Source organism: Aythya marila (genome assembly GCF_965140915.1).
Source record: "Aythya marila genome assembly, chromosome: 7".
NCBI classification, from domain to species: Eukaryota; Metazoa; Chordata; class Aves; order Anseriformes; family Anatidae; genus Aythya; species Aythya marila.
The window spans coordinates 27,604,930-27,617,644 of record NC_139048.1 but is presented as its reverse complement, the minus strand read 5'-3'; positions in this window follow the sequence as shown (position 1 = coordinate 27,617,644).

Sequence of the window (12,715 nt, the reverse complement as noted above, 5' to 3'; positions counted from 1 at the left end):
ATGCTGTGCAGCATTCAACTGCCTGCATCTGGAAAAATGACAAAACAGTTCTGAAAAATTGTAGCCTCCTTTTACTAGGCTGCTGGATTACAGGTGCACTGCTCATCATAGACCATCACAATATGTATGATGTATTTAGGAATAATATAACAGAGAATTAGACTGAGAATTTGAGCAAGAAGCTGCCCTACTTCTGAAGAAGAAAGGCCAGTTTCCCCGGTTGTGTCCTTCTAAGCCTTTGCTTCCTCTTATTTCTGAGATGCACAAACTTTTGTTTGACAAATTGTCGTATTTATTTTTCTTCCTCCCTTCTATTATTGTTAAGAGTGCCATGTGCAACCAAAATTAAACTTCAGGACTCAGAAATTAGATGTCTCTCTCAATATGCCATCTTTTTCACTTTCCAGCTTTTCAGACTGCACCATTACAATTGCATGCTTGACAGCTTTTTCATTTTCATTTCATTTTACTGGATGCGTTCTTAAAAGAAAAATAATTATTTTATGTCAAATATAATTAGATGAGGGATGGCCTGCAATAATACCCTCCATCCCCTGAAGTATGAAAATAAGTTATTTATAAATATGCCTTTATTTACTTTTCCCAGAAAAAAAATATTTTTCTTTAATTCTCCAGTGACTGATGACAAAGCCTTCCATGAGTCCTTGCCCTGTGAATTTTATCTATGAAGTCTTTGCTAGATCTTTTCTGTGCTTCAGTGAGGGTACACGTAGGTCTCTGCAAATAGCACAGGCCAGTATTACTTGGTTCTTGTGCTTAGAAACAGTCCCAGCTCCCTGAGCTGTAATGCTTTTGGGGCACCAACATTTGGGAGCACTTCTCACGCTTTCTATGGTGGCAGTGGTAAGTGGGAAATAAAATTAGCCTAAAGTAATATAAAAATAACTCAAGGATTGGTTCATGCATATATTCAGGCTGACCCCAACTCACTCACTGCAAACTTCATGTGTCAACACTTCTCCTAATATGTGGATCAACATTATTGGAATAGAAATATGGAAACAGAATGCAGGCATGTTGATCCAACAAGCTAGCTTCCTTCTGCCTCACCAGGCTGATATACTGCAACACTGATCTGTTTTATATTGGTTTTGTACATTATTTGTAGTCCTGCTACTCCTAAAATAAATCTACTGACAAAAAACTTTTTTCAGTCTTTTTAAGTATTTATTTTTTGCTATCTCTGTCTGTCCAGCAATCTGAAATATTTTGGCCCAGAATCAAAATATGATGGTTTGGAAAAGCTGCATCTGAGAACTGCCCACATGGTAGAGCTGCTCTGCTCAGCAGGATGACTGCCCTCCCTCCCTGTGTCACACACTTGTGATACACAGGGACCCTCCTTCTTCATGGGATTAAGTGATATACTACGACAATTCCCATCCCTGGGACATCACAGAAGCTAGATTTAGGTTGATTAGGTAGATTTTGGTTGAAAAAATGATCTTCTTGATGCAAAGTAGTGTTGTTTTTTTTTTTTTTTTTTTTCTTTTCTCCTGCTATTGTTTCTATTTTATATATATATGCCGCATATATATTAATATAATATATATTAATATATACACATATTAACAGTGATTTTTTTATGTGCAAGACAAAAATCTACACTGGAAAAAATCTATTTCATTGGAAGACTTCCCCCACGGCCCCCACCCACAGTCCTGATTAAATTGGCACATTTACAGTAGCACTCATCATATTATCAGGCATTTTTACAAGCCATTTTTTTCCTATCATCATCTTCCTACTTTTCTTCAGGTGCAGAGACTGTTGAACTGCTATTAAATATTTCTGTCTAGGAAATAGGAAGAAAGGTTGATTTTCATTCCAGCTGGGCAAAATCTTTTGACTTGCAGGACCTCCCAAGCTACTCTAATCAATTAGAGAATACATTTATATTTTGTTTTGATCGTCAGCTAATTTTGATCCTTCCAGTTTGTTGATTAAGCTCTGATTAAGTATTTGCCTGTGACAACATCCAATCCTTTAATGGTGTCATATTGTGAAGATTTAATTTAAAATACTTAACATTTCTAACTTTGCATGACACTGATTTTGAAAACAATAACATAATGAACAGTAAATTAAAGGAGTGACCAGCAGCTAATGAACCAATTTTTGTCCACACCCCAAAACTTATTTTGCAGGTATCATGAACATTTCTATAAAGGATAACCAAAGCAGCAAGTATTTCTCCACTGCAAATCTGGGGGTTCAGTTACACAATTAGTGGACAGAAAAACAAGTAAATGTGCAGAATGCTAATGGTTAACAACTTCACCAAGCATCTCCAGAAGTCACTGTACCTTTTCTGTACTACAGAGCAAACAAATTTCTTCAAACAACATTTAAGAAAATCCTCTCTGAACTAGCACTTATTTATTTATTTATTTATTTTGTCAAAGAACATCCAGATTAAGCATGCTCTCCCTTCAAAACGCAGCCCTTTTATCTTTGTAAGGATAAAGGATGGAAGAATTTGAAGGAAAACAAGTCAGTTTGGGTAACACAGAGACTGATCTGTAACAGTCTTGATGTAACAATCCTGACGACATGAAAATGTTCCAGACCTTATCTAACTAATAGGTATTTTTCTTACTTCTTTAAATGACAAATAAAGGTCTACTTTAAAATACTTATTGGGTGGATAACATATCATGCTATGAACCTTTCTTTTGAAACCATTCCCTAGAGTAAATATAATTCGTGGAGAAAAAAATGTCAGTGTGCTGTAGACATTCGAGCAAAATTAAGCGAGTTAACTGAAGTGCAGTTGTAACCAAGAGATATTACTTCTACTACATGTATAAATTTCAACCAAACCTTCCCAGGGAACGTTGCTCCCAAAGCTTCCATAACAATGTGATTCTGTTTTGTTTCAGCAAACCATAATCCCCCATGATACTCATGATAATCAGGTTAACAGGACAAATGGTGCCAATGGGCAATGCTGCTGGAACTACAACATAAACCGTAAACCATATTAAGAAATAACTTTGACCAATACTCGCTGAACTCTCTAGGATCTATGGGTAAATCATGATATGCTCAGTAGACACACACAGAAACCACCTTTCAATTTCAGCAGATCACCACAGCTTCCCTGATGCCAGAAACTGGTTGGATCCCCAGAACTAACACTGCAGTATAATATACAGCTGTTTTTATTTTATGCAATGTAGGACAGAATGAATCACATAACTCGAACAAGTCACTGGGCTCTACAGAGTCATCTCTCTATTTGTTATAAGAATTAAAGGGAGTTTTACCTCTTATTGAAGGAAAATAGGACCATAACAATGAATTATTTTGCAGTTAAGAGCCATACCTTTCTCTGAAACTACAGAATACACCCATCTTCACAGCCAGGAAGTTTTCACTCATTTACATTCCTTCACGCTTGAAGGAAACATCCCACTCTGCCATGCTGGCTTGCTCTTCGGTCATTAGGCCCTGACCATTATGGTAAATTGAACCACTAACCAAAAGCACTGCCTGCTGTAGCAAGCACAGGGCTTCTTCCACCAAAGAAAGACACAGAACAGATGATAGGTTTTTATGTAGCGCACAGGATAAGAAACTTATTCTTTGCTGAGGTAAAATAGGCCTTTGAACTTTGGTAAGCTGCATGTTCACAATGTCCAATAAAAATACTAAAGAGCATCAGTGTGAACAATAATCACCTGAGATTGTTGAGTGGTCTGGTACACATAATGTATGTTTATGTCCTCCATAGCACAACAAATTTTAAGGACCGTCCTCTTTGTTCTTGTATTTTCCTCACAAGCTGTCAATTCAACAAATGTAAGCCCCACGCTTATTTAAGCATCCGGTGTTTTGAGTCAGCAATAGTACTCCTGAATTTACCACTCTCTCTTTCTGAAGTGCTCATTAATATTCTGAGTTACTTCACAATTAACAGCTACTGCACGTGATTTATGAGGAAGTGAAAAATGTGAAAAAATATTAACATTATAAAGAGCAAAATAAAATAGAAATGGCAGTAGGTAATGTTTTGTCATATTTACAGAAAGTGAAAAAAAAAATCATGTCTTGAGTTTTTCTGATTCTTTTTTCTTAAAAAAATAAAAAAAATAAAAAAAAAAATCCCACAGATAAGTGAAATATTTACATTTCTCCCTATAAGTAGTTTGCTAATAGGAAACCATTGTTCTTCTCCGGTTCCAGCCTAGAGAAGAGATACGGTCTATTAAACAGGTGATCTTGCTTGAAATACTACCAGTGATGTATTAACCCAGGCAGGCTTTAGCAAAAATGATACGCAAGCAAAATTCCCACCTACTTGGGCAGCAAGCAGTGAAACTTGTATGCTCTTTGAGATGATGCCTTCCTGGTATTGTGACATTTAGATGCATTATTCATTGTATGGTCTAGCTGTCACCACCGTGATAAATTCAGTCACACCTTTCTCAAAGAGCTTTACATACATGTATGTGCTTCTCACTGGTGTTAACATTGCAGATGCTATAAGTATTCCCCATGTCTGATGGCTCTCAATAACCCCCATACCCAGGTTCTCAAATTACTATTATGAATCTGTAAACACCTTGCTTACAGCTAGACTATAGGAGAAAAGTTCTTTTCTTGCAGGGCCTCCTACTTGTGACCACCACCAATCCCTGCTTTAGATCCACAATTACAGAATATCCAATTCAAGGTAGATTGAATGAAAGGCAAGAGAACCAAGAGCTGTAGATCATGCAAGGCAATCAAATTATTTTCCCATTTGGAACTGTAGCTTAATTGTAATCTGCTACTTAGTAATCTGGGAGAGGTTGGATTGCATTTTCCACTTCTGCTCAGCTTGACCAATCTTTTACTGTAAAACATTTGGCTTTCAGGAAACTGTGCCTTCTGCAACTAAACCATTTTACTCTAAAGGGTATCTAGAGACTATTACACAAGCTCAGGTAACAGTGACAGATTTCAGTCTACTGCGGTTAAAACGTTTCACTGCAAACATGTTTTCAGACAGGATGCCAATATCTGTCATAATTAACTTCAAGCTCTTGCTGAGTAGCCTTCTTGCCTTGCCTAGTTCTCCTGAGGACTAGGTTAGACAGTTCTCACAAGAAAGGTTTTCCATTTAAATGCATCAACCCTTCCACTTTGACATAGCAGGTACTACGTGGGAGAACACAGTAAGCAAGTAAGTTCAGTGGATGCACTCACGCCACTTGGAGGCACTTGGTGTTTGCTTGCCTGTTGGTTTGAAGCTGTACAACTGCGTAACAGCAAAGCCGAAATTATCAGTCCAATTGTATGTTTAAGAATGACATTCAGTTCAAGTAAGACATAGCAGACTGAATAATGAATTCCTTTTGCCATACTAATGCTGGCAAACTTTGTGTCTCCATTAAATTATTTTCTTATATTTTGATCTATCCCATGTTTTATTTTACATGATATATATTTTAAAGGCCAGGTTACATTACAAAACCTAGTAGAATTGCGTAACATTTATCTCACTGCAGAAGAGCAGGATCTTTTACTGTGTTCTCAATTATTAGTATTTTGCCTATAAAAATACATTATAAATTCAACAGGCTAGAGCTAGGAAATTTTTCATGTCTTTACAAGACAAATAATAGAATAAAAGTTCACAGAGACATATAGAAGTATATCTTCTTTTATCCTGAGGCCCTTCAAAATAGAGAACATCCAATAGAACAATCAGGGAAGTCTTCACTTTCGACAGAGAGCTTTGAGGAAAATGCTGGATCCCTTTATGTATAGCGCCATGACTACTTTAATAACGGAAAGCTGTCTAGCTGATCTGAAGTTATACTGTGGACACACTCCTCTTTTTACAGCTATCCAGGGGAAGGTGCCATAAAATGCCTCTACAGGCCTAATTCTATGATGTGGATTTTGACAGAGATGCTGTTCAGAGTCATGAAAGTAAAAGCTCCATAAAATCTGGAGGAAACAGTGCAAATTGAATCTAAATGGGCCCCAGCACAGTAAAAACAACAGCTTTTCTCAAAAAGCAAGCTGTCTTTTCAGTCCCTTCCAATAGATTTTACTTGCATTTTACTATATCACTTTGCTGATCAAGCAGTCTTAAAAAAAGCCAGTTGAAAAGAGCAGGTTCCTATCCTCTAAAGATGAAACAATTTAAGTTGCAAATTACTAAGCATCAGTTACCTGTCAGCAATTGTCTTTGCTTTACTTATGGTGTTTTGCCAGTAGCTTTCATTGGGGTAGGCTAGAATGTATTGCTCATCTGAGATTACTTCTTTCATGTGAACTTTCTGAGGCTTTTTGACAGCTTTTGCTGTCTCAAAGGTACTAGTAAATTAATACATCCATATACAGAACATTAAGGTTTCCCAGGTGTCCATTTAAAAGTACAACAATACTGAAAACTGGAAAATTCATGGAACTGTTCATATGAAACTGTTTATAATCTTAATCTAACTTGGGTGGTCTTGAAGTTTGTCTGCAATTATATAATTAAAACAACTTTTAAAAAAAAAAAAAAAAAAGAAAAAAGCGGCAAATAGCTTAAAGAGGAAAAGGTCCAAATCTGTCGCTGTGTCACAAAAACATGACAGCACTATTAATAAAAGGTGATAATTCCAAGCATTGCATGAGGAGAGCAAAATGACTCCCATCCAATGGAGAAAACAAAATTAATACCTTAATTCAACAGCATGCCTTGTGTGACCTCAGTATAAGTGTACGTATTGCTTTAGCATTTGGAGACAGTAGATGCCAAGCCTACTTGTCAGAAGACCATGGTTTCAGGGATGGTAAACAAACAAACAAACAAACAAACAAAAAAGGTTTGAAGAGTTTACAAATTATTTGCACAGACCAATCTGAGAAGATGCACAATGTCAACATATGAAAGTCAAACTTATAAAGTCTCATCACATCATTCTGTACAGCCCAAAAGTGCTCAAAAGGCTTTCAAAAGCAAAAGATACTTCTTTTCAAAATACAAACAGAAAGGCTAACTTCTAAAATGAAGAGCAAACAATGAAAAAAAAAAAGAACTTGCAAATGAAGATCTTACCGTGTTCTTGGTGGATAAATCTTTTTTGGAGGGCTTGGCTGAAATCCAACTCAGTCACTTTCTGGGTTTTGGCAGACTGCATGGTCTTCCAAGCACCAGGAAAAGCCTCTTTGTCAGCTTGCACTTTTGGCAGGTTGTCTGTCCTCCATTCTCAGTCATCTCCAGTGTGCTGCAAACTCTCTTGTCGCTAGGCTCCCCTTCCAGTCTGCCCTTGTGCTCTGGAAACTTCTCCCCCAGTGGCTCCAAGAGCAGAGGTGTCTCCCTTCCTTTCCAAGGAATCTCTTTTTCTTTTCTGAAGAACATTAAAATAAATAAAATACATGTTAAGCATCATGATACAGAAGAAACATTTGTAGAATACATTTTTCCTTATCTTTTTTCCACATTTATCCTCAACTCGGAAGTTCTTTTAAATTTCTATATGATTTAATTAGTTTGAAATGATTTTAATTCTTTAAATCACTAAAGCTCATTAAAATACATCAGTCAGTCAAAATACAGAGATTGAAGATCTTACAGTTCTTTGTGGACTGGTACTTTACTCCTTGCTAATAGCAAACACATAGGGGTGACAGGAAAGAAACTTAACCAAATAGCTAATTACCAGAACTCAAATTCTTTTTTTTTTTTTTTTTTTGCCACTGTGCTCGGTGTAAAGTGTTGTGCTCCTATATATTCCTGGAGAGATTAAACCGCACAGGTGAACAGTACACATAAGACAAGTGTGTCACGGCAATTACTTTTCTTCTTCCTCAGACTACTACTGGGCCCTCAGGACCTGATTTAGCTCCTTTACATCTTAATTAAGCAAACATATAGATGTGACATATATATATATAAACATCATTATCCAGAACTAGTCTGAGCACTGAGATGTCCACCACCAGTAGAATTGTTTCAGAATCCCAAACACCATATCAGTAGGGAACATGGATTTTGCACAGCAACCTTAATCCACCGCTGACACTGAAGTTTTAGGAGGAAATGCTGTCCTTAAAAACTTTTTACTCAGATGTCCTCTGGAAACAGAGCTTGCCACTTGTCTGTCATCTCTGCCTTGCCATTGCTGTTCCTACAGATTTTGTGAAGACCCATAAATGAACAGCTAAGAGATTCAGAGCAGCGCCCCAGATGAGGGTGAGGCAGGCTTGCTTTGGTCCTCAGAGTTTACTTGGCAGACATTAGCTAGCCAATTAACACGCACATCCATTAGGACCAGCTGCAGAACTGCTGTCTCTCTGGTGGTGGTTGGAGTATTGTGGCTGGGGAGAAGGATTAGGAAGTAGAGATGGAAAAATCTGAAATTAAACAGGCTGCAAGATTGTTTCTGCTGAGTAACAACACCATATACCGACCACTGCTACCGAGTGAGGCTGCTAACCTTATGCTATAACTAAGTGTTAATGTGGTTTTCATCTTTAAGAAAGATGTCTCTGAGGCAGTAGTTGTAACACAACTGTCTCAGGACAGAGGGAAGGTAGTTTTCATAGAAGGAGGTACTGTATTAATAGAGAAACTGGAAAGAATTGGAAACAAGAATAGTCTATTTTCCCCATACCTTATTACTTCTCAAATGGAAGAAGATCTTTAAAGCCTTTTCCCCTTTCCTACTGTTTTCTTCCTTTCTTAACATTGTTTCAATTTTTAGGCTGTCACTTTACTTTTTCACCCATTCCTAGAAACAGGGCTTCTGGCCTGAAGCCTCCCAAAAATGTTGTCTTCTAGTCATCTAACAGCTAAATAAATGACCAGATTTAGAATCCAATTACTTTTACCCATTACTTTTAGAATATCTACAAGACATATATAGGGACTTCTATGGTCCCTTCCAGAATCAACTACTTTATAATTCTATGGTTGTGACATATAATCTTTATAATCCAAGAACTGAGACATTCTGTCTGCTGAGAAAAGAACGGATGCTGGCAGACCTAAACAATTCATTGGTTTTGCCATTTCTGTTTAGGGCCATGAGCACTACTGCTGAGGGATTTCCCCAGTACTGGAAGAAACAGAAGCCTGGCAGTAAGAAAGAAGTCAGTTACTCATCTTGCTTTTACATCCAGTCCTTGAGGTTTTCCAATTTGTCTCTCTTTTTGAAACCCAAGCATCTCCAAGAAATTCATCTTTGTAGGGGTGGTTGGCAGAAAGGATGGCTCAATTGAGATAAGCTGAGAAATCATGTACTGGGTTTCAGTACAAGCAAGCTCAGCACTTTATTAATACAGACTTATTTGGGGATCACCAGAATCAGAATACTGATGACCACGGGCACCTTGTTCTCTACTGATGGTGCAGTTCTTTGAGCAGATTGTTGCATGACTGTCGTTCACAGCAAACACTGAAAAAACCTCTCCGCTTTGGTATACACTCAGGAAGTTCATAACCTCTAGCGTAGGGCAAGCAATGAGAATTTGTTATGCACCAGGGGTTTTGATGAGGGAAAAAGCAGTGTCTCTTCTCTTTTTCTCTGGATTAAGCTGAAAAAACCCCAGAGCTTTTCCATTGCTGTTTGTTTTTCTCTTAGAGGAGTCATTAAAACTGATTGCTCTGGCTGATTTACAGGAACTCAGGTTAAAACAATAAAGAACTAAAATGCTTACTGAGAGGATAATGCAATTTGCTTTGCTAGTTATATCGTTGCAGGTGGGCACAGCTCTAAGTCTGAACATTCCCACCAAAAATATCCTCAAAGCATCATGTTAATAGACAATAGAAAACAGAACTGTTTTCACAGAAAGGATAATTCCTGGAGGCAGAATATTTGCTACTGAAATAAACTAAATTAACTTATTAAATTAACATTGTGTGACTTAAGCAGATTCTACAGACTAACCCCTTCACCTCCAGTTACAATCTGTTTGCTACTCATAGGAAGAACAAACTAGATTAACCCTCTACCCTGTCAGATAATTTTGTTAATCAAATACTAAAAAAAAGCCACGTGATCCGAGTTTCCATCCCAGACCACAGCTGAATACAGATATGCATCATCCTAATCCTTTTCAAAGTGGCAATACTTTATTATAAGTCAAAAACATACACATCTCTCCAACAAATACTCTAAAAAAAAAAAATCCTTGTTATTTTTAAGCCAATGGTCGAGCAATCAGCTTACATCCACTGCAAGTGCCTGATGGGAAGGTTGCAGAGAATACTCAGCCTGCTTGGCTAGAGCTTTGTGGCATGTGAGAAAGCTTTTAATTACAACTTTATGTTCAACACCTGACCATCCCCTTCACATATTCCTTGGGGAATACAACTCACCACTTCCAAACAAGGCTATTCCATCTTGCCCTTTTGGATAAGCTATCCCTGATGAAACACAGAGCCTGATCATTCATAAGCCTCTTTTCCTTCATATCTTGTGCCAACTACTTTCCCAAGGCGTGTTGTGTGAGAAGTACTGGTGGGTACATTTTGATGCCTTATGCTCTGTTTCCCTGGAGTCCAGTCCTGCGTTAATATTGTGCCCATTTTCTTTAGCTGAAACACATGACTGCCCATGGCTGATAGAATGCACACACGTTATTTATGCTAAGTACTCTTGGAGCCCTCCATTACTGCCATGATACGGGAGCTATACTTGGATAAATCAATCACCTGATCTGAAACTAGGGTCACCCTGCTGCAGATGTTTGATGTAAGCATTCCCCTTCTTTCAGTTATTATTGCTAAATCCTCAAAAGGGCAAAGGAAGACACCACTCAGTGCTTCTGCCTGCCCCACATCAACTACAGCACTTCTGGCAGATGGCTCTGTAACCACTCTAAAAACCACCAGTGAGTAAACTTACCCTGGCTCCATATGTGATCCTTAATTATCTTTGTCATCAGAGCATTCTCTCTGCAAAGTTCCTCTTAAATCTGGTTTTGTTCCAATTTGAGAATGTTACTTTTTGTATCACAACTTGCACAGTAGAACAGTTTGTTCCCCTTCCTCTTTGCAGAAACTTTTAAAATATTTAAAGAATCAACTGTCTTTTCTTTGGACTAAAATCCATCTCCTTCCATTTTTCCTCACAGGCCAGTAGAGTTTCAAAGTGGATAAGAGGACAAGGCAGAGAATATGAGGTCACATTCTCTACCACTGCCTTAAATTTCATTCAGAGGAAGTTAAAGCAGAGTTAAAGGAGAGTCAAGACACTAACAGAATTTGAATTATACTCACAGCTGAAAGTTTCCTCTTCTTCAGCAGTTTTAGGAGTCTTACCAAACTAACAAAGCAGCTACCCTCAGCAAAGTAACAGAGTTCAGAAGCTACAGACAGCTCAAGCTATGTCTGAAATAAACTCTGAAAAAGTATCAGGAAAAGCTATTTTCATTCTTTTTCTGATCATCTCTAAAGATTTGAATTTACATAGTAACAAACCTTTCTAGCTGAAGAGTTCCTCCTTACAACACAGGAGACATTTCCCAAGTCACCAGGGCTGCTGGGCTGACAACCTCAGCAATCAGTGAGTGCAGCTGAGGTCTCAGTGCATAGGAGAGCATTAACACTTTCTCAGCCAGTTGTTGAGTAGATGCTCCAGGTACCTTGCACCAGCCCACCTGGTGATTATGAAGTCATCCTTGGTACTTCTGAGTGCTTTAAAAATCTTCCTGGGGGTTCCTGATTGAGAAATCAGCATAACAATATTGATTATTTACAAACGCATGAATATGGAACATCGTTTTTTAAGAACGACAGCTTTATCAACCATTGCAATGTGAAAGTTACCTTGCTAGATTGCTTTGTTAGATTTGTGTTCATTTACTTTTGACGTATTAGGATTTTTACTGACAAACTCAGTGGTACTTTGTATAGTACCCATCTCAGAAAGGAAAGCACAAATGGAGGCTGAGCCACACCTCTGGCACTGAAGTTAAGCAGAGGCAATTTGTTTAGCAGTATGGTCTGTCAGCATGAATTTGGACTGCATTCTTGCTCACAGAGAGCTGTATAATATGCAAGGCCCACTACAGATAGAGAATCTCATAATTATTGAGATAGCTTAATAAGTTAAGAAAGCAATCTCAAAATGAAGTCTGCAGTTGGATGTATGCAGACAGGCCCTGTGTGTTTCTATGCTACGCATCCTGAGGAAGGAGACCATTATCGCATGTTCAAAATCATCCAGAGGAAAAGGCACAGCTTCACAACATCTCACAGAGAGTAAAAATGTTTGGCTGTATCTGCAGATAATAAAACCTAGAAACTTCATAGGTACTTTTGTGTTTTAATAGGTGTTAGAAATTCCATAGGTATGGAAGTTAAAAAAAAAAAAAAATCAAATCAAATACACACTACTTTCCCCTCTATAGATTGGTAAGGATGTAGTTTCTATAGATTTTTTAAAAAAATTCACTGTACTGGACATAGAAGAGTAAATATGTAGGAAAGCTGCTAAACCCCATGAGAGCCTTCCTGATAAATGGGCTTCTGTTAATCATATAGATAAGAAAACAGCAAATTGTATTTTCATATCTAGCCTTTGTGGAAAAATGCAGTGCATAATCCTAAGTACTAGAATGACAGTGTTAAAGAAAACATATTTTCCTTTATCCTTCCAGCTCAAGTTTGGTTATTATAACTTTTTAAATGTATGACTTAAAATGCTGTTTTATAATAGTGAAACTAGAAAAGGTTAACAAAACCCAGCTTCTAAACCAC